The sequence below is a fragment of the Bos javanicus genome, chromosome 17 (assembly GCF_032452875.1).
Source record: "Bos javanicus breed banteng chromosome 17, ARS-OSU_banteng_1.0, whole genome shotgun sequence".
NCBI classification, from domain to species: Eukaryota; Metazoa; Chordata; class Mammalia; order Artiodactyla; family Bovidae; genus Bos; species Bos javanicus.
In genome coordinates this window covers 41298643-41322298 of record NC_083884.1, presented here as the reverse complement: position 1 = coordinate 41322298, position 23656 = coordinate 41298643, and the positions used below count along the sequence as shown (strand labels likewise).

Here is a 23656-nt window from a genome sequence, read left to right as displayed (position 1 = left end):
GAGCCATCAGGGAAGTCCTAGATCTGTCTCTAAACCTTTATTAAGAAGTTACAGGTTTCGTGTTGTATGTTCTAGAAATATGTGCACTTTCATCTGACACTTGATGACTCACAGTTAAGGACATCTTTCCTGTTGACTCAGGCCACCACATCTAGTCTCAGTAGGAGTTGTTGTTTGTTGTTTAGTTGCTAAGTCATGTGCAACTCTTAGAGACCCCACGGACTGTAGCCTTCCAGGCTCTGCTGTCCGTAGAACTTCCCAAGCAAGAATATAGGAGTGGGTTGCTATTTTCTTCTCTAGGGGATCCTTCTAACTCAGGGATCAAACCTGAGCCTCCTGCATGGGCAAGCAGATTCTTTACCACTGAGCCTCCTGGGGAGCCTTGTGAAAGAAAACCCAATGATGCCTCTGAGCTAGCCTTACAGATCTATGAAGTGGTGCTGAGTGTCCTAGATTCATCTCTCTTATGTGGCCAGGAAAGCCCCCAATAGGACTATTTCCAGGGAACAAACTACCCAGTCTTTCACGCACTGGATCTCCTCCCCTCGGTCCACTGTTACACCTGATGAAGAGTTACCCTGCTGTTTCTAGGTGTAGGAATCTTCCACAACAGTCCCTTTACCCTCATCTCACTAGGAATGCTGGTTCCATTTATTTAGAGTGTGTTTGTGTTAGGATGGCCCTGCCACACGATCGGAAACTGAGCAGTGTTTCCAGGAAGCAGATGAAATGTACTTCGACCAGTTTGACATCTGTTTGCAATAACAGATATTCATAGGGTTGTCATCTCACTTCTGAATAATTAGAGGATCTATGCATGTCATAGGCTTCCCTGGTGGCTCAGCGGTAAAGAATCCGTCTACAATGAAGGAGACGCGGGTTCAGTCCCTGAGTTGGGAAGATCCCCTGGAGAAGGAAACGGCAATCCACTCCAGTATTCATGCCTGGGAAATCCCATCGACAGAGGAGTCTGGCAGGCTGCAGTCCATGGGGTCACAAGAGTCGGACACAATTTAGCGACTAAACCACCACCATTATAACCATGCATGTTATAATAATCAGCATCTGTTTTATAGTTTTAAAACCCAACGACACCCAGAGTCATGGTGGAGGAACAGAAAAAGTAGGTAAGTTGGAGGTAAGTTCCGTTTAAAAGCCCCAGACAGTCTAGACAACTAAGCTTCTCTGTTTCCACTGTGGATGTTGAAGGCCTCAATTCTCTGCTTCCTGCCCACACTCCAAGGCCACACAGAAGAAAGCCAAGACAGATAGACACACTGGCCCTGGGTCGTTCGTGGCTCAGGACCAAACGTCCTGGGCAGCAGTGGTTTTCGGTCTGTGTCTCCATCCTTAGGCTCCTTGCAGGAACCTAGTGTGGACAAAGGATCGTTGCTGTAAAAGAAATAAGCTGCAGGCAGAATACACTTAAAGGAAGGGAGGTCCCTGGCAATCCTAGACGAAATTTGCCACATTAGAAATGGAGCTATAAATGAACATCTTAAAAGTACAGGAAAATAAGACCAGGAGAAACTGAGGTCCCGTTTTGCATTTCTATCCAGTCGTTTTGAGACTCCGTTGTGCTCCAGATGATGGCTCAGGCACATGTGGCAAACCACACACACGTGGTTATGAACAGATAGAAAAACAGGATTAGAAAAGACAGAATGTATGAGTGTCATGTATCCGACCCATTGACCCTAGGAGTTCAAGCCCCAGGAAAGAACTACAGGCAAACTCTGATAGAGGGATTTACATGTTTTATTCTGAGACATTGAGGTACTAGCAGCACAGGTCGGTCTCGAGGTAAGAAATAGAGTCAGGGAGCTACCCCGCTCCCTGCTCCCACTTCGAGAGATTGGCAGTTTGGGAAACAGAGGGGTGGCACTCCTGGTGTGGGCACCATAGAAGGTGGCAGCAGTGGCGAGAGGGCTGGGCAGTGAGTCCCTTGTAAGTAGCTCCACAGAGAAAACATCCCAGAGAGAGACTGGCGTGCAGTGATCAGAACTGAGCGGGTTTATAAACACACCAGTGACAAGTCCCTGTGGCAAAATAGTGCTTTTTGAGAGCCGCTGGAGGTCTGCTTTCATGCAGGAAATGGGGAGCATCAGTGGAGTTGGAGTCAGTCCCACCAAAGAATGCTTGGTTCCCACAGACTGCCGAGACTCGAGGAAATATAGATTGGACAACAAATTAACATTTATTAAAGACTCACTAAATAACGAAATGGACCAGGACTCTATGGTCCTTGCCCCCCATGTCCTCTGCCCACCTTTTGTCTCTGAAAATATCTTTAGCCAAAGAATAAGCATAATCAGAGAAGTGAGAAAAACAGTCAGAAGCAAAGAAAAATAGTCAAAGGAGACTAAATAATAACAATGCAGTCAGTAAGCAAAATCAAGGGCTTGCAGTTCCCTCTCAGGGGCTATAGCTAAGATTCAGAGTCATATCCTGTGAGCTATTTTGCAGGTACTGAAACACCCACCAGGTGGAAAAAAGTGAATTACATTATGACCAGACTATAGCCATGACATAAGCTGCCACAGTTCCAAGAACTGGCCTCAAGGAAAGGGGAACAAACAGACCCTGGAACTGAAGATTAACTGTACCTAAAACAATCAAGACGACACTGATCAGACCACAGATGACCAATTTCAAGATGACTGTTAGAGCTGGCTGTGCTGTTTCTGCATGTAGACTCCCCCACCCCCAACTATAAAAGCTCTTGCCCCCGATTGTCAGTAGCGGGGTGGGGGATCGGGTCAGCCTTTGGACAGGTGTCCACCCTTCCCAGGGCTCAGATGGTAAAGAATCCTCCTGCAGTGCAGGAGATGCAGGTTCAATCCCTGGGTTGGGAAGATTCCCCTGGAGGAGGACATGGCAACCCACTACTGTATTCTTGCTTGGAGAGCCCCATGGATAGCGGAGCCTGGCAGTCTATAATCCGTGAGGTCGCAAAGAATGGGACATGACTGAGTGACTGAGCACACACACTACCCTTCCCACTCATTGCTGGCATCCAAAGTGAAGCAAACTTTCCTTTCTACCAACCTGGCCTCTTTATTGGCTTTTGAGCCAGGCTCCACTTTCAGTTACAATACCAGTCCCTAAAGCTGGATTCTGTCAGGGGAATGGTGTGTCTAAGACTCAGTAATGTCTCACTAAACACTGAATGAATGAATGAAAAGATTCAGATAATAAAGCACAGTCCCTAGACCAGTGGTTCTCAGACTCTGGCCCTGGACCAGCAGCTACCACTTCACTTGGGAATTTATTAGAAGCACAACTGTGCTTCAACCCAGCCCTCCCTCCAGATAATCTGATGCGTGTTTATGTTTGAGAACCATTGCCCTGATGGACAAACCCTCAAAAGAACTAGGCAGTCCAGGGAGAGAGGAAAAATGCCAAAAGAGGAAGGAAAGGAAAGAAAAAAGTTGTATGAAGACTCAAAAACATATTATGCAAAGTCATTCTGTACCTTTTCTCCCTTTATGAATGTTCTTTTTCCTCCTCGACATTTAATCTGTTGGATTAGAACAGATAGAACAGGTTAATACACATATCTAGCCAGCCAGTCACCCAGCCCTCTGGATCCAAGCCCCTTTCTCAAAGCAAGGTCATGCTGTATAAATACTGGGGAAAGGAAAAATTTGAGAGAGACTGCAATTCACAGTCCATGAAATGAAAACCAGGAGCCCTCGTGGCTGGGTGTGGAGGGACTGAGGAAAATTGCAGGAAGAACTCAAAGCTTCCTCGGGCCAGCACCAGTTCTGTGCCCATAAAGACACCTTTTATGGTAAAATCACACTGGTTTCCAAAAAGCAGTCCTCAGGTTCCCATGGCCACATAATGTGTATTGCAGCCAAAAATTATAAGCCAGAAAACTTTGGTGAGAAGCCTGGAATGGATTCTGAAACTAAAAAGATGAATAGATACAAAGTGCTGTAACACATAGAAGAAAATCAAATATTTTTCTAAGAACGAACATGTTGTTTCTCTAAATATAACACACCCCAATTATTTCCCCTCAGGAAATCTTTAGTGAAGAAGGCATCATTTTGCAGTTCTCTGGGGGATGAAAACAACCTTGATTGAGGTCATCACCAGCTCAAAGGCAAGCTTCTTTGCTTTATCTTTGCACTAATTGCTTAGGATATAGAAATAACCAGACAATAGAGCTGATGACAGGAAATCTGCACTTGAATTCAGTTGAGCTGAGGAATCTACAAACAAAATACTCTTATCTCAGTGAGGTGCTTTTGGCAAGTGCTGTGGATGTCTGTGTCCCCTCAAAATTCACATGTTGAGACTCTGATGACCACTCTGATGGTGTCCAGGCCTTCGGGAGGTCATGAAATCATGAAAGTGAAGCCATCTTGGTGGAATTAGTGCCCTTAGAAGAAGAGACAGGGGCTTCCCTGGTGGTCCAGTGGCTAAGACTCCGCAGTCCTGATGTAGGGGGCCCAGGATCAATCCCTGGTCAGGGAACTAGATTCCACATGCTATAACTAAGATCTGACACAGCCAAGTAAATAAAATAAAATAAAATAAAATAAAGAGACAGAAGAATTTGCTTCCTGCCTCTGCTCTGTGTTGTATGAGGACACAGCAAGAAGACGGCCACCTGCCAACCAGGAAGAGGGCTCTCAGTCAGAGTCCCAGCATGCTGGCACCCTGATCCCAGACTTCCCAGCCTGCAGCACTGTGACAAAGAAATATGTGTTGTTTTAGTCGCCCAGTCTGTGGTAACTTGTGATAGTAGCCTGGACTAAGACACCAAGAAATTTCATTTTGCTCAATTTCCTCATCTGAAAAACTGGGATTATTGTATCTAGTTCAAGGGTTGTGCTAAGAGTCAAATTACATATTACATGTATGTAAAGCACTTAGCACCATGCTTCATACACAGAAGAAGTCATGGCTTATTCACCTGCTCCCTTTTTCTAGCAAGGATGATGCTGATGACTGAGCATTCTCTAAGGAGGCTGCAAGAAAACAGCGGTGGGTAAAACACTGATCAGCACTTAGTTTCAGATTCAACAGTCATTAGTCTTACTGAGTTATTAATATAGCAAATTATTCAGAATTTGACTATTTCCTTCTACACTTAGCAAAGGACTTAAAGATAATCAGGTACGTCCCGCTGGTTATTTTGGATTCAAATCTTTGGTAATTTTTGCCTTTATTCAAAATCAGTCTGTGGTAACCACGTGAGGCTATAGTCGATGTTCTTTAGCAATGTGATGGCCATGGGCAGGGGGCACTTGTTATACATGGTCTTGTGTGTAGATCATACCTGGACAGACTTCCCCTCAGGTAAATTGACATCTTCAGGCTGCTTAGACCCCTGGTAACATTACCAGAACAATAATGAATGATGTCAGTAGACATATAATAGATTAATGTTCATTTTACTCTTCTTAATAATAGCTTTCCTTAGGGTTGCTGTAAAGGTTAGATGAATTAATAAATAAAAGCCCTTAGCATATCAAAAAGGAGTTACCAGGACACTATACCAGGACACTATACCAGGACACTATAGTGGGGGAAAAAAAAAAAAAAAGACCTTAGGAATGTTTACTTATCATGGCCAGAAAGAGATTCAAGTTGATCACACCCATCTGCTCAGAACTCAGGGGAGCGGTCACCAGTTGCTGGACGGTTTTAGATGTCCCTTCTCCAGGCAGGTGTCTCCCTACTATAGAAACACTTGTAAGGGGTTTATGAGAGCCTGAGGTGCCTGTTGCCGTGTCTTTAGGCTCCTATATTAGTCTTTTGTTTTTTTATTTGAAGTCTTTTTGGAGTAGCTACTCTGCGGCAGTCACTGTCAAGTCTCTTTAGACATAGTCATGGAGGAGAGTCAGTGGTGCCACCATCAAGAGGCGTATGGGATCCCACTGTCCAGGCCAGACTCTATTTTGGAGCTTTCGGTTCTCCACCTCTTTCCCAGCCACCACCTCAGGACCTGCCCAAACCTAACAGATACATCTGGCTTCAGATCTAAATTCTTCCCATCCTGTCTTGCCCCAACACAGTCAAGCTGATCCCACCTACACACAGCCTCAAACACGACAATCCTAATCAGGCCAAATTTGTCATCTGCCAAGTGACTGAGCTAGACTGCTTTGATTAGTTTTATAGATTATTCATTTTAGTTTGATGAATAATTCAACTGCCAACCTGTCATAAATTTCAAGCCAAACAGGGGCTTATTTTTATGTATTCATTTATTGGACCTTGGGGGAAAGACATTGTCCTTTTCCTTATGGGAAAAAAAAAAAATCTTTCAAAATGAGTTGAATTTTAACTAACATGTAAATAACCTTCCCTCTAAAATATATTAATTTTTAAATAAATAAAACATTTAAAAGATGAGCATGGAATTTCAGCAGCTAAAGGTTTTAACTGCCTGAGAAGCTGAGTGAATCTAAGTTCATCACTAAACATTTCTATCACTTTTATAAGTTTTCCACAGAGAACACAATTCAAGATTAAAATGTATATTTTCTGCTTCAGCATTATGTCAAGATAGATACTCTCACAGGCTTTTGTATTTTAAATCTAGACCCAGAATAAATAAGGACAAATAGAGAATCCACTGTTTGCAACTTCTCTAAAATGAAACATCTCTCAAATTTAAATTTTCCATAAATGGACATAAGTTCATATGAGGTGAATATAAGAAATAACAAATATTAAAAAGAAAAAGGAGACATTTTAGAATTAGAATCCAAACATATATTTAGTATGCACTATACAAATAATGTTTAAAAGACAGCGAAGTGAGTAGGCAATAAGAAAAGATTAAAATGATTGAGTGCATATTTAAAAGAAATTTTAAAATGCCATTTAGAGATGGCATTAATTTTAATTTAATAGAAATTAAAATTCAGTGGATACAATTTTGAACCCTGGGCCCAACAATGTAGCTTATACTGAATAAAATCATCTACCAAAAAATGACTTTGAAGTTGGAGAAACATATAAGCAATCCTTGGAAGATGGCTTCCCAGGTGGTACTAGTGGTAAGCTGAAGGCCCTGGAGAGTTAGCACAAGTGGATTGGAGAAGTTGGAATCCTTAGAAAGGGAAGTACACGGGGTACCCGAGTGACCTCAGACATCTCCCGTGGGCATCTTCCAGATTGTGGCCAGGGTGACGAGGGCTCCAGAAAAAGGCACAAGTCTTACAGGCTCGGACAGACATGGAGTCAGTGATGCCAAAGGAGCTGGGCTTTGAGGAGAGGGGGTTCTCAGACAGGCTGCACTTAAATCTACATTCACACTTCCCTCAAACTGTTGGTCAGCTTTCCACTGTGGATGTACAGAGCAGACCTGAAGAAAAGCAGGAAGCTGAATGCTGTCTGGGTTAAGGTAAAGGCCTGGTACTCAATGGAGTCCGGGGGGCTGTGAACCAGAGGTTAAGAAAAGTACAAAAATGGTGCTGCTGGCTCCCTGCCTCCCCCGAGAGCCCAGACACACCACCGGGCTTTGGAGGGGGACCTCCACCTGATCTCAGGGAAGCAGCAGTGAGTGGTGGCTTGAAGCAAGATCTTAGTTCTCTGCCCAAGAACTGAACCTGTGTAGACTGGATGAAAGGGGCTTCCCAGGTGGCGCTAGTGGTAAAGAACCTGTCTGCCAATGCAGGAGTCACAAGGGACACAGGTTAGATCCTGGGTGGGGAAGATCACTTGGAGGACGGCAGGGCAACCCACTCCAGTTTCTTCATGGAGAATCCCATGGACAGAGGAGCCTGGTGGGCTACAGTCCATAGGCGAAAAGAGTCAGACACGATTGAAGCGATTTTGCATGCACCACTCACAACATGGATGAAGGCCAGGAATCCTAGCCACTAGTCCACCAGGGGCTATGAACTTGAAGCCAGGAAAAGTGGAAAAATGGTGCTATGGGTACCCTTCTCCCATTCACAGCCTAGAAACAGCCCTGGGCTTTGGAGGGGGACCTCCATCCAGGGGTCAAGTTGCTGCTGTGCTGCGAGGGCTGCTATGTTCATCCCCACAACAGGCGGTGAAGCCTGGGCTCAGGCTCCCTGGGGATCATAGTGCACCCTCCTGGGCACTCAGCCTGGGTTAGGAGAGGCCTGTTTCTCCATCAACCACCAGCAACTATGCAGACAGAAACTCTTCACCTCATTACAGAGGACACTTTTGGATCTTTCCTGTACTCCTTTCTCCAAGATGGAGCTAGCTGTCACCTCCTCCTGATTTATTCTTGCTCTTTACGTCTCTCCTTCCCTCTCTCGTTTCCAATATTTTACTTATTCCGTGATATTGTCATTTGTCACTAGTGCGATGCTGTTTTTGTTTGCAGGCAGCAGGAAACCTAAAACTCGATTCAAGCTACAAAATTCTACAAAAAAAGTCAATCTACAAAAGAGGAATTGTCTTGGCTGGGATTGCCAGAACATCCAGGGTAGAGCCAGCCATTGGTCTGTTGGGTCACGTCTGGCCATGTTTCTGTTTTCTTATCCTGGCCTTGCCTCTGTCAACAGCTGACCTCCTCAGGCTGATCACCAAGTGGGTGGCTTCCTGGAACAATAGACCTTCCATGACCCCTCTTTTACCTCTAGGTGTAAAATAAAAAGTTATAAGCATGGCACCAAACAAGATTTCTGAGCCTCATGCAGAAGGCAATCAGTATAGTTAAAATGGTGCCATATAGGGTTACACCCTCATTGCTGAACCAATACGTGAAGTAAATGACTTTCAATTGTCCCTGGAGCTGCATGTGATAGCACTCCCATACAAACCCTTAATCTTCTGGCTGCTACACGGTGGGAAACAGACTGGTATTGGGAGACAAACAAAACATCCATTTTAACCACCGTCTATTGCCCCATAAAACCATGAGCGCCTGTAAGAGAAACAGTCCTGACATACCTCTGTGCCTTCAGATGCTACCTAGTGGCTGGCATAAAATCAAGATTGGATATTTGTCTGAATGAATGAGCAAATAAAATAATAGTTGATCACCTCAAACATGTTTGTCACCAACCATTTCTGTAATTCTTAAAGCATATTGTAGTTGTGACAGTATTTGCACACCACCTCATTTTCAACCCCATCCTGTGTGGATGTAATTTTTACCTATTGCTTGCTGGGTCTTTCACTTGATTTCAACACATTACCGATTATTTTTAGAGCTGCTATTAACACAGACTTCAATTGCTGTCCTGTTTTTTCCCCTTGAGCAGTGAAGCAGTTGCTATGGAAACAGAATCCAATACCTCTGTCTCGAGCTTCACATCAATGCAGTTTGATGAGAGAGACTCACACACCACCTCCTACCTCTTTTTTTTTTTTTTTTTTTATAAATCTGAAGATATATTACTTCCCAAAGATGCAAATCATTACTGGGGTGAGGCACCCTTGATGAAATGTGGGTTTGACAGCTTGTCCCAGAAGATGTATCAGAGCTCTCATCTGGAAATAATTCCTTAATCAGAGTTAGAGAAATGTTTGAATGCTTGACTTGACGGAAAAAAAAAAAAATCGAAATCATGAGGTAGATTTCATATAAAGATGGGAGGAGGATCATTTTAATTGACAGCATGCAATCAGCACAAAGTCACAAAGTCACAGACCCACAACCTTTGCAGAGAACTATGTCTGGTGATTATATGGCTGAAGCATCTTTCCTCCCAACTCCACCTACGAGTGGAATGAGATTTGAAATCTGATCCAAGTGGGCTGCTGGGGAAGGGAGGAGTAGGGTCCTAAGCCACTCTGGGAGGGCCAGGTTTCATCAGCCAAGGAAGGGTGAGGGCCATTCTCAGGAGGAAGCTTGAGCTCCTCTGCTCAAAGCAGCTATGGGAGGGCACACCAGCTACAGGAACTCTGTGGGAACCAACTGCCTCAACTGCATACAAGAAGAAACGATTCTTCACCAAGTCCTAAACTCTCAGAAGGAATAAATTTTCCAAGACAAAGCTTTGACCTTGTCAGCACTCCAGAATCTTTTATGTGATAGCTGGATGGGCTGTGATGGAATTTTCTATCCTGCAGTCAGATGTTTGCACAGAGTCTATCTCTGTGAATGTATCTCTGAGAGAACCTGGATTAACCCAAGGACGTGATCTAGAAGAAACCAGGATGGGGTGGATGCAGGGGACAAAGGGGAGCAGGGGAAATGTAACAGGAGGGAAAGAGGCAAGGCACAACTTTTGAAAGAATGACATAGCCCAAGGACACAACATAAACCAAGTAGAATCAAATGGGACTAAGATGGCAGACAAGACTAGGCCTTGATCCTGAGTCAGCAAGTGAAATGACACACCCAGAGGTGCCATGACAGTTCCAAGGCACTGTTAAAAGACCAAGGAGTGGATAGTGGCCCAAATCCTGGAAATCTCTGCCCCTTCCCGAAAATAGGTGGAATAGTCCTCCCACTCATTAGCATATGAAATTACCCAGCCTGTAAGGACTAACCATGACACATTCCGAGACTGCTGTGCACTTGCCCTCTGTGATGGCCCACACTCGGTCTGTGGAGTGTGCTTCTCTCTGAATCTGAATAAATCCACTTTATACCTATCACTTTGTCTCTCACTGAATTCTTTCTGTGATAAGACATCAAGAACCTGAGCTTCACTAGGTCCTGAAACCAGGTACTGTGGATTTTGGCTGGATTTGAGTCCCACCCACATGGCTTCAAGTCCAAAACTGGGTTTTGGCTGGGTTCAAGTCCCAATCTGTGGCAAATGGTTTCAGAAGGATGACAATATGAGAGTCTCCTGTACCATTGGGTACCAAAAGCATAGGATCTAGCCAGAAGACAAGCCACAGCCGAGTCATAATGAGGGTATTGAGATACAGGCTAACAAGCAGCTCAGGGATCAGACACCAGCCAAAAAGGTGTGTGTCCAGACCAGAACAGAATCAATAGACTAGTAGCAGAAAAGGAGAAAAGATAGAAGATGAAGCCAGGCTGAGGACAACAGACGGATCTCACCCTGATTCTTCTGCAAAATCTGGTCGATTTTGTTGCAGGATCTTTTACTTAATACAGTGATGTTTTGGTTTGGGGGGTTTTTTAAGTTTCTTATTTTTTTTTCCTAAGTCTTTTTTGAATTTGTTACAGTGCTGCTTTTGTTTTATGTTTTGACTCTTTGGCCCCAAGGCATTTGGACTCTTAGCTCCCCTACCAGGGATTAAACCTGTACCTTCTGCACTGGAAGGCAAAGTCTTGACCACTGGAACACCAGGGAAGTCCCAAGTGCAATGTTTTTAAACTGAACAAGCTAAATATCAGTTTTTATATTTGTTTTCTTTTCGATTATCTTCTTGTTTGGTTTATAATCCCAACCTTATCAAGATGAGACTTTAAAGATAACACTTAGTATATTTGCTCTTGACCTATGTTTTTTCTGCCTCAAGAAAAAGAAGATTATCCATGAGCTGGACTGAGACCGATTCTCCCAAGTGCCTTTGTTTTGTTCTTTGCTGTGTTAACCCTCGCCCTAACCCTAAACCCATCCCAGCTGCTCCCAAGGAACATTCAGTTCCTAGTCGCTTTTCTAGAAGAGAAGCAGGTCAATATTATTAGTGGAGCATGTTCTACATACCACCCGATTTGGAAATACTTTTTGTCCAGACATGCACAGGCTTCCTAACTTTGAATACTCCACAACAAAGCCAGACCACACTTCTCCCACGTCTACCTAGGACTAAGGAGTATTGAAGGTTGCCAGGTTCTCTGCAGGTACTAGTTGGGGATTTTTTCTTGCCTTCTTCATAGCAGGCCCATTTCCAAGGTACTCATTACAGATCATACTTTCACTTGCTTTGCTTTGGACAAAATTCCAAATTCCAAAATTGGACCTGCTCCTCCTCTGCTTCTTACCACTTAAACCTGCCCGCATGCCTGCACCCACTGCATTCAGTCTCTCCATCTTCTTTCTCACCTATTCATGTTTTAAGAGTTCTACTGTATTCCCCATGGTCACTCCACTCTAGGATAGCTAGGATGTTCAGTCTGGATGGACTGAGAGGGTTTTTTTTATATCCCAGGAGAGCTCAGAACAAGGCCGAGGCCACTGTAAGAACACTGGCTTTTACTCTAGAGAAATAGCCACTGGAGAGTTTTCAGCTGAGAAGTGGATTTAGTCTAAAAATGATGCAATAGGATCACTCTGGGGATGGTTTTGTTTTTAATCTGTGAGATAAATGTTATCAGCATTCCCTTTTTATGAATGAAGAACTTGCTGTGCAGATCGCTTAAATGATGTGTGAATGTGGTTGCCATTAGCTGAGAGGGACCCATCTAGGAGGTGAACATATCTGAAGCAATATGAGGGGTTTACTTTTCTACTTTCCAAGGCCCAGAGACCACTAACTGCCCACCTGTCTAGGCTCAGTACACCTGTGCTCTCATGGTACACACTTCTTTCTGCAAGGGTTACATCAGATACTTCAGGTTGACACCAGGACTCCCACTGCTTGGTCTTGCTCTGAAAACAGGGGTATGCTGGAAAATATTTCCCAGTCCCTTGGGGCTGGGGGGAATAGCGTTTTTGAGTATTTGCTGATTTCTGTGGTTGGTGTAAATATTCAAATTCTAGCTCAAACAATGTGATTTTACTGAATATGGAGTTTGGGAGAGAAGTACAGTCTCCTGTCAGCTGAAGTTTACCCTTCACTTGAGCCTTTATGATAATTTTAAAGGGTTAGTGACAATCTGCCTATCTATCTAGTATTTGTACCCCTGAGCCATGCTTAGTCACTCAGTCATGTCCAACTCTTTGTGACCCCTTGGACTGTAGCCTGCCAGGCTTCTCTGTTAGTGGGATTTTCCAGGGAAGAATACTAGAATGGGTTGCCATGCCCTCCTCCAGGGGATCTTCCTGACCCAGGGATCGAACCAAGGTCTCCTGCATTACAGGTGGATTCTTTATCATCTGACCCACCAGGATAGCCCAAGAGTACTGGAGTGGGTAGCCTATCCCTTCTCTAGGGGGACTTCCTGACCCAGTAGTCAAACTGGGATCTCCTGCATTGCAAGTGAATTCTTTACTAGCTGAGCTATGAGTGAAGCCCATTTGGGCCCCTAAGTCAGGAGAATTTATGGCTGGAGATAAGGCCAAAATAGATGGGAAAAGTAATTTAGACTTGAACTAGAGGTTGAAGGATGGATGATAAAGGAAAATTAGAATAAATCCAAGGTTGTGGAATTATGACAGGCTACATAGCCAAAGGAGAGCTCAGTGGTTGAAATCACTGATCCTTGGCTGATGGCTCCAGAGTCCAGAGCAGAGATGACTAGGATGTAAATCTGAAGAGATTCCAAAGTCAAGTCGGCCAGTCAGAGGTCTCAGGAGTAAGTAGAGGAGGAAAGCCAGTCAATGCAAAAAAGAGGCTCAGAGAACCAGATAGTAGGCAAAAGCAGACACTAAAGCATGGTATTTGCCAAAGTCCTACTTCTGCAAACCACCTGCTTCAGACTCTCCAGGAGTTCATTTCAAAAAATATTTCTGATGTAGAGTATCTGGGTTGAGTCAAGGAACTATGTGACTTTTAAAATCTTTCTAAGCTATTTATAGAGAATATCATGCTTGGGAACATGGTAGATATCAAAGGCAGAAGGAGTCAGGATAGTGAGGAATCCCAAAAGCCAAAAAGAGACACTGAATTAGATTAGAGTTTAGGGCCAAGGCAGCGATGCCTGAAAGGAATAGGACCAAGCTAACAGGATAACACACCAGCCAAGGTACAGGATATCTAGCCAGGAGCTGATGCTGAGACTCGAACACCAGGCCCATGTGAGGCATCCTCAACACAGGTTTATAAGGGTCCTGAATGCATCACCAGGGAGTTTTTAACTTCTTGGCAATGGGTCCAAGAGAAAACTCTATTCAGGAAGCGACATCATGATCATTTTACTTTCACGGTAAGATGGAGGAAGGCAAAGAAACAAGATTAGAAATAAGGAACTTCCCTAGTGGTCCAGTGGTTAAGACTCCACACTCCCAATGCAGGGGGCCTGGGTTAGATCCCGGGTCAGGGAACTAGATCGCACTGCCACAACTAAAAAAGCCCAGTGATGCAAGTAAGACCCAGTGCAGCCAAATAAATAAACAATAAAGTCACTATTTTTTTTTTTAATTAAGAAGACTAGCAGTAAGGAAACCAATGAAGGGAGCAAATCTACTGAAAGATGATGAAGGCATGAACAGTAGCTGAGACCATAGGGATGGAACTGTGAGGTTAGTTTTAGAGGCATTTCAGAACTAGAAAGTTAGAGACATTTCGGAGCTAGAACTAATGTAGGATATTTGATTGAATGTGCAGAGGGAAGGATAAGCAGAAATGGAGGCTAATTCCCACATTTTTGGATAAAGGGAGAGAAAGATAGGCAAAAATGGAAGAAGATTCCCACATCTCCTAGTAGGGTGGCTTGGTAAACAGCATCCTGCTGGGAGCAAGGCATGTAAGATGAAAAACAGAGAGATCAGGATTCTTGATGGCAAATGAGATAAAACAAGTCAACTGGCTAAGACCCCCAAAAAAAGGCTTTTTCTGTTGAACGAAATCAAAGGGAGCCTTGAACCAGCAATGGAGTAGTGGACAGTGGTAACTACAATTGTCTTCTCAGAATGCATTTTCATAACCCTTCTAATAAGTCTCCAGTTTTTAAGTACAGCAACGTCTGATCTACCCACAAACATAGGAGCAGTGAAGGAGCCAGGGCTGGCCAGTGTGCCCACACTTTTTCCAGAATGATCGGTTCAGAGGTGGTCTGAAGACCTGAGCATGCCAATCAGGGCTTCATGAAACTTCTCCAGTACCGCCAGCAGGGACTTTCTCCTGGAGTTCTCGTCTTTGGGGAAATGTCTAGGAAGAATGAACAACTACAGCAGCAAGCAACCCTCTTCCACAACAACCTAGAAAAAAGTGTAGTTGTATGAAGTTCAACGGAGACCAACTCAATTGCTGAGAGAAGCAGAGTTGAAAAATGGACAGTGTGAGTTCCGGGCATAAGCAGAGGCCTGGGTAATGCAGATATTTCTTTGATCATATTAGCTTTTTCAACATCCCTCCCAAACAATATGAGGAAATAAAGGCCTTTTCTCCCTTTGGCTAGTTAGCAATGGGACTCTGAAATATAAAACATGAGATTCTCCATGAATACTTGCTGAGAGGCCAGAGCTACAATTGGGCCTCAGGGAAAACTCAGTCTGGGGACTAGACTGTCAGACTGTCAGCAGAACCTGGCCCGCCTTTCCTCTGTGCGTCTCTGTGGATGCTGGTCTCCTTTTCTCTCACTACAGACTACTTTCCATCATTGGCAACGTGACCACATACAGCTCCCTGGGTTCACTCTTCATTGGTTCTGTCTCTATTTCTGAACCAGGTTCTGTCTCTATATTTGAACTTGAAAGTGCAGAGAGTACAAGGCAGGCAGTTTTACTCTCTACCTTTTATTCTCTGTGCTTTTAAGTTCAAAAATTCTAAGGGAGGAATCTGATCAACTGCCTTGCAATCGTCGCTAGGGTTTTGCATTCCTACCCCTAGCTTAGGTTGGGCCAGGATGATACCCCTGAACCAATGAAATGAAGTCAGTGGGGCAGACTTGTGTAAGAGAACAGCCATGCTCATGGAAACTGCAAAGTCAGAGAAGGGAGAGGAATAATTCCAAGAAGGACAGGGATACTATTCCTGGAAGAAGGGCAAACACAGCATAGGTGTCCCTTACTGAAAGGAAAATGTTTCACATATGCTGAATCTGAAGGCCCCCCAAAAAAGTGAAAGTGAAAGCCACTCAGTTGTGTCCAACTCTTTGAGACCCCATGGGTATAGTCCATGGAATTCTCTAGGCCAGAATACTGGAGTGGGTAGCCTTTCCCTTCTCCAGGGGATCTTCCCAACCCAGACATCAAACCCAGGTCTCCCACATTGCAGGTGGATTATTTATCAGCTGAGCCACAGGGAAGCCCAAGAATACTGGAGAGGGTAACCTATCTGAAGCCCCATGAATGATGCAAATGAGGCCATGAAAATGTGAAGTTAACATTATTGCTCAACATCTATAAGAGACAATTTATGCATGTTATTGATTTTAATGAAACAGGTCATCTTAGCCGAAACTTCAAACTGTAAAGTATGTGTAAATTTACCATGAAATTATCTAGAACTTTCATTTTCAGAGGAATTTTTGTTCACTTTGAAATGGTTATGGGCTATAGAAGAGTGGGTGTTTGCGAAGAGTCGGACACGACTAAGCGACTTCACTTTCACTTTTCACTTTCATGCATTGGAGAAGGAAATGGCAACCCACTCCAGTGTTCTTGCCTGGAGAATCCTGGGGACAGGGGAGCCTGGTGGGCTGCCGTCTATGGGGTCGCACAGAGTTGAACACGACTAAGTGACTTAGCAGCAGCAGCAGCAGAGTGGGTGTTATAAGAGCAAAGAATGGGTCGTAAGTCACAAAAAGGCAAGAGCTCAAGAGCAAAACATCTAGATTTGTATTTCTCCCTTCTGGGGCAGGAGACAAGGTCATGAGCTAGCAGAGTCTCAGAACCCCAAGATTTTTGATCTCAGCCACTCGAACAACAGGGTTACCGCTGATGGAGAAGGGGAAGTTTATGAGCAGGGTAGGGCTAGGGTAAGTTTGAGTTTTCTCTCAGGTACTTACAAGGAGAGGTCAAGGGAGCTATTAGAGGGACTTCCTTGGTTAAGTGGCTAAGACAACACCTTCCGATGCAGGAAGTGTGGATTCTATCCCTGGCCAGCAATCTTAATCCCACATGCCTCCTGGCCCCAAAAGCAAAACATAAAACAAGAGCAACATTGCAACAAATTTAATAAAAGACTTTTTTTAAAAGGGTCCACATTAAAAAAAATCTTAAAAAGAAAGGAAACTGTTAGAAATGTGGGACTGGATATCAGAAGAGCAGTCTGGTCACTGCTGCATTTTTTTAATTGAGTTACTGGTTTTATTTTTTGTGATTTCCTCTTTGTTTTTAATATTTGACTTTCAGGGTGGGTGGATTTCATGATTTCAACTTATATATCCTATTTACATTTTGGTGACAATCCGTTTTTGGTCATTTTTTTTTTTTAATTGAAGTGTCTTTGTTTTACAAGGTCATGTTAGTTTAAGGTGTACAGCAAAAGGATTTAGTTATACATACATTCATGTCTGTTCTTTTTCAGATTCTTTTCCCTTGTAGGTTATTACTCAGTGTTCAGTAGAGTTCCCTGTGCTATTAAACGGGTCTGATATTAAGAGTTCAGAAATAAATGAGGAACCATCCAAGCAGATTGAGGAAGCCTTCAGATTATGGGAGGAAAACCAGGAAGAGGGATGTTCTGAAGACATGTCAATAAAAAACATCAAAGAAAAGATCACTGTGACAGTCCCGCTGAAGGGTCACAGAAGAAGTGACTAAGGATTAGTCATCGATTTAGCAATGTGGCTGACATCAGTAATGTTGACAGTTTCCATGAAGTGATGGCACTCAAGGCAAAAGTCACATTTAAGCTGGGAATGCCAGCACAGGAATCAGAGATTAAGTGGGACACTGTCCTGGAAACAGAGGATCCTAAGACACAACCCCTTAAGGCTCTGGATCCTCCAGGTCCCTAACCTGAACCACACTGTAGACTTTAAATATGTCCTAAGACACAATCCCTTAAGGCTCTGATTCCTCCGGGTCCCTAATGCCTCATAAGCTGCACCTTCCCCCCAACCCCTGCATTGGAAGAACAGGGGCTGGGAGGCTATTTGATAAACTGAGCACTGTTTGCGCTGTTTTCTTATGTTATTAAGAGAATCTGAGCACTGAATAAAGCTTTTAACTTAAAAGAGCAGATCCCACTAAATCCTAAATCAAAGTTCATGTTCTCCCTCCTTACCAGCAGGTGGGGAGAAAGACCAAGTCAGAGACAGACAAAACTAAAGGAACTACGTGGTGTCCTCGTATTGGATTTGCTTCCTGTGTTAATAAGTTTGTACTCTAATTGGAGTAAAGTTTCATGATAACTTTTTTCAACTTTATGGAGTTATAAAGAAAATCATACATATTTAAAGACTACCATGTGGTGAGTTGATATACATACATTATGAAATGATCCACAATCAAGCTAATTAACACTTCATCACCTCCCACTGTTACATTTCTGTGTGTGGTGAGAATGATTAAGATCTACTCTTTCAGCAAATTTCAAATATACAACATTATAAGAAGGATAGTCACGCTGCCATACATCAGATCTCAGAACTTATTCATCTTCAAACTGACACTTCCAACCCTTTGACCAGCATCTCCTCATTTCCCCCACCAACCCCCAGCCCCTGGCAACCACCACGTTACTCTCTGCTTCGGCTTTTTTAGATTTCACATAAAAGTGAGATTATGCCCTTTATTTCCTTCTGTGACTGGCCTATTTCAGTATGCATAATGTCCTCCAGGTTCATCCCTGTTGCCTCATATTGCAAGATTTCCTTCTTTTTTATGGATGATAATATTTCATTGTAATATATGTATAGTAGCCTCTTGATGAAGGTGAAAGTGGAGAGTGAAAAAGTTGGCTTAAAGCTCAACATTCAGAAAACAAAGATCACAGCATCTGGTCCTATCACTTCATGGGAAATAGATGGGGAAACAGTATCAGACTTTATTTTTCTGGGCTCCAAAATCACTGCAGATGGTGACTTCAGCCATGAAATTAAAAGACACTTACTCCTTGGAAGGAAAGTTATGACCAACCTAGATAGCATATTCAAAAGCAGAGACATTACTTTGCCAACAAAGGTTCATCTAGTCAAGGCTATGGTTTTTCCTGTGGTCATGTATGGATGTGAGAGTTGGACTGTGAAGAAGGCTGAGCACCAAAGAATTGATGCTTTTGAACTGTGGTGTTGGAGAAGACTCTTGAGAGTCCCTTGGGCTGCAAGGAGATCCAACCAGTCCATTCTGAAGGAGATCAGCCCTGGGATTTCTTTGGAAGGAATGATGCTAAAGCTGAAACTCCAGTACTTTGGCCACTTCATGTGAAGAGTTGACTCATTGGAAAAGACTGTGATGCTGGGAGGGATTGGGGTCAAGAGGAGAAGGGGACGACAGAGGATGAGATAGCTGGATGGCATCACTGACTCGATGGACATGAGTCTGAGTGAACTCCGGGAGTTGGTGATGGATAGGGAGGCCTGGCGTGCTGCAATTCATGGGGTCGCAAAGAGTCGGACACGACTGAGCGACTGATCTGATCTGATCTGATCTGAATGTTGTTATATCACATTTTCTTTCCCTATTCATCTGTTGATGGGCATGTAGCCTGTTTCCCTATCTTGACTACACTGAAGTGAACCCAAATGGGCAGATATCTCTTTGAGATATAGATTTCATCTTCTTCTAATACATATCCAGAAATGGGCTTGCTATATCCATTATAAATTTCTGTTCATAAACTTCCCATATCAGTGAAAGTGTTAGTTGCTCAGTTGTTTGAGACTCTTTGTGACCCCATGGACTGTAGCCTTTCCAGGATCCTCTGTCCATGGAATTCTCCAGGCAAGAATACTTGAATGGGTTGCCATTCCCTTCTCCAGGAGATCTTCCTGACCCAGGGATCAAACCAAGGTCTTCTGCATAGCAGGTGGATTCTTTACCGTCTGAGTTACGGGACCCGTAGCTTATTGTTAACAGTTCTTTTCAAACACAACTGGTCTTTTTCTTGTGATAATGGAAACTGTAGAGCTGCCTCTTACTCTTGATTTTGGTCCCCAAAATTGAGTTATAATCAGCTGAGATCCTACAGGGAGAAATTGATAAGTTAAGTTTGAAAATGGGACATCCACCTGAAAAGTATAAAAACACTCGGAACAGAGTCAGATTAGCAGAGCTTTGAGGTCAGGAACAAAGCAAGTAAAGCTGTAATGGATCAGCGGTGGATGAAGCCAGCTTAGAGAATTTTTGAACATACATGTCAAGCTGTATAGATGCATTACAATTTTTTACTTGCTCAGCTACTTAGATGCACGTTTCAGGTCTTTTAGAGGTCAGAATGAGGCATCCATGACATAATATTTTAGCAAGTATATAAACAATGAATAACCCAAGCATTGAAATCAGAGAGATTTTGACTTGAAAATTAGCACTGCGACCGACGCTCTGTGTGAATCTGAGTTCACTTTTCAAACTTTGCTCAGCATCCTCATCCATCAAATGGAGGCAGTAATGGCATCACCCAGTTGGTCTAAAAACTGAACAAGATAATGAAGAGAAGGGTCTATTGTAAACATCTATAGTAAATGCTCAGTAATTACTAGTTAGCATTAATGTAATTATCCCCCATCCAGAAGGTTTCCTCTTAGGGCCCCTTTGGTGACCTTCTCTCCTGCCTTCATATCTGACCCCACTACCAGTTCTCATCAGCATTCTCCATCAGCTGCCCCATGACCTTGCTCCCATGTCCTTCCCCACAGGTGTTTTGTTACTTCCCTCTTACCCTGTGAATTCATCAACTGGAAACAATGTTGAGGAAAAATTACAGTCACACAAGACTTTGCTGGTGGTCCAGTGGTTAAGAATTTACCTTGCAATGCAGGGGAAACAAGTTTGATCCTTGGTCTGGGAAGTAACATCCCGCGGGGCAACTAAAGCCTGCAAGCCACAACTAGAGAGGTCGTGCTCCACAACAAAAGATCCTGCATGACCCAGTGAAGATCCTGAGTGCTGCAACTAAGACCTGACACAGCCAAATAAATAAATAAACATGAAAAAAAAAATACATTCATGCCGACAAGCAAGCAAAAAGAGGCATGTGGGTTCACCAGCAGGCATTTAAAGATTACTTTGTCCCAGATAAGATTGGACTCAGCAAACTTTACATTTTTGATGAGTAAAATCAAGTAAATACTTTTAATTAAATGTGATACTAGAAGAAGATTTTGATCTCCAAACACAGAGAGTTTAAATTACCTGGACCATGCCATTACCTTGTTTTTAGAAAGATCCACAGACCAGCCCTTTGACTACACACTTAAGGCAAATCCTTTGTTTCTGACATAGATGAGGTGATCTGTAGGCTGAAGTTAGATGTTGAGGTTTGATCAGTCACCACGCAAGGTAGAATGAGCTGGATCGCTGGGAATATAGACATTCTTTCTTTATCATTATTGTTGTTATTGGTTGATTTGTTTCTTTGATTTTGTTTCATTTGCTTACTTGTTCAAAGCATTGAGGATCATTGGCAGGTGATGAGGCCCGGAAGAAAGAAGCGGCTCAGCCAGGTGAATGAGGTGGAGTGGAACTGCTTCAAGGTCCAGGGGACGTTCTGAGAGGCAGGGCTTCCTCTGAGCTTCTTGAACCAACAAGTGTCCCATGCCTGGGGAGCTGCAGCTATAGGAGCACAGGTGTGGTGCCCATCCCATTCGTTACAGACACTGCAGGTCTTTCCCAGACAACGGGATGCTGGTAGCTGGTAGCCTGGGGAAACTGAACAAGAAAAGAAGATGAAAGTGTCACATGGGCACTGTGATCACCTCAGAGGCCTCCTTTTAGGGACTGGCAGGTGCTGAGGGATGGTGTGGGAACTCAGATGCTGAGATCTTGTAAACATACTGCAGGAGGCATCGTAACTTCAGTATTAAACATAAAAGGGGTCTAATTTCGTAAACCAACTGGCAAGGAATTTCTTCAACCTCCTTATATTTCAAATTGAAAATATGAGGTACAAACTATTTAAGTGTCTTGACCAAGAGTACGCAGGAAGGGAGAATGACATTTGCAGCAAGATTTTGAGCTCTACTTTACATATCTTAATTCATTTAATCTGTGCAATGACTGTATGAGATAACCTCTTTACACATAATGGAAGTGAGGCATATAAAGTTTTAATGGCTGTATAATATTTCATAACATAGATACAAAATTACTTAACCTTTTCCTATTGTTGAACATACAGGTTACTGCCATTTTTTTATATCATTAAACTACATTTAACCATCAAAAAAAAGATTTTGAGATTTACTAAATTATAATAATACAGAATATAATGCTCCCCTGGCTGCTAAGACAGTAAAGAATCTGCCTGCAATGCAAGAGACCTGGGTTTGGTCCCTGGATCAGGAAGATCCTCCGGAGAAAAGTAAAAATTGACTTTGACTAATAATAAGCATCTTCCTTACAATTCACCAATCCAGGTTCTGAACTTCAGGTAAAGCCAGGTGCAAATTTATCAGAAAATAGTAATCCTTCCAAATACACACTACAGCCATAAAATGTCATAGCAACCCAATTCTTGGAGTGACCACAAATTTCATACTGAAAAATCTTACTTTCTGAAACCATGGACTATCAGGAACATTTCTGTTGGAAATCATTTCAGTAAGATGAAATATCCAAGTGTGGTCTGAAGGAGTTTAGTCATTGCATCACAGAACTTGATTTGTAATCCATGTGCAGAGTTTTGCATGGCAGTCTTGGATATAGCATTTGACATCTCTATTAACTTCATTTCCAAGGAAACAGATCCACAGGTCCATTTCACAGGCCATAACTGATGGTGACCTCTTTACACACAGTCCTACTTTGCTTGGAGCCCATCAGAACAGTGCTTCAGGACTTCCCTGGAAGCCCAGTGGTTAAGACTCTATGCTCCCACTGAATGGGTTTCAGATTTGATCCCTGTTTGGGGAACTAAGATCCCATATGCTACACAGCACGGTCAAAGGAAAAAAAAAAAAGATACTGCTTCATTTACATTGCACCTAAATGCCATTCTTGCAAAATCCCATAATTACTTTTTCTCTCGTGAAATGTCCCCACATGGCAATGAGTCAGTGAACCTGACTTTGGTAGTCCACAGGTTTATCTCTGGTGGTCTTAGGCTGATCAGGTAAGGAAAAGAATGTGTCTTATATTTCAAATATCTACTTTTAATTATCTGTGTTTTATTTCATTCTGTAAGGAGTAACAAAATAATCTCACTGCACACCAAAGGATGTTTATAACTTAAAAGTTTCCATGCTATAAACATAGAAAATTCTTGAGATCAAAGAGGAAGAAAATCACTGTATTTAAAATGAAAAACAAATATGAAATGAAAAACAAAAACCAATGACTAAACTCCTTGGTTCTTCTTTTACTTTCCCCAAATCCAGCCCATGCCTCATATAATACAAGAATGATCAAAAAAGGTGTTTTTCTTTCCTCCTTAGCAATATGACCAGGCAATGCTTAGTGACAACGACCACTGCATTGCTCAAGAGATACTGAAAAACTTGAAATACTGATGAATTTCCAAAACCTCCTTCCCAGTCCTCATTCTTGACATATAACCTTGTTTTCTACTTCACTGAGAAGCAGGAAAAAATCAGAAGTAGAACAACAACAATAACAACAAAAATTGCACATCTTCCCAACCTCTTGCAGCTGCACCTGTAGGCTATCACTGGTCGGGATGTTCCTGTTCACCCAACAGGGCTCCTCTCTCTCTTTTGCACTAGATCCCATTGCTTGGGAGGACATTGTTCCAGGAATTCCCTCCTTCTTTACCCTGGTCATCCACCTCCAAGACAGCCCCTGATGAACCTCAGCTCTTGGTACCCACACTGTGAAGCAGTCCCCTCACACGGAGTCAGGGCTGAAGTATGTGATCAACAGAATTCTGCAGATGCCCCGGTGTGTGACCTCAGACG

At 43.1% G+C, this 23656-nt stretch overlaps 1 long non-coding RNA gene across 6 annotated transcripts; it reads right to left on the bottom strand.

The window, feature by feature from the left end:
- Window positions 1–1706: 1706 nt before the first annotated feature.
- LOC133228674 (uncharacterized) lies at window positions 1707–23629 on the bottom strand. Of its 6 annotated transcripts, XR_009730330.1 has the most exons (4): window positions 22295–23621; window positions 20954–21452; window positions 3476–3520; window positions 1729–2162 (listed from the first exon to the last, which is right to left on the bottom strand). It is a non-coding gene; the product is annotated as an uncharacterized LOC133228674 (long non-coding RNA). The 6 variants fall into 6 exon arrangements; XR_009730333.1 differs by having other exon boundaries at window positions 1707–3520; window positions 23569–23629; XR_009730329.1 differs by having other exon boundaries at window positions 1707–3520; window positions 22295–23620.
- Window positions 23630–23656: the final 27 nt, after the last annotated feature.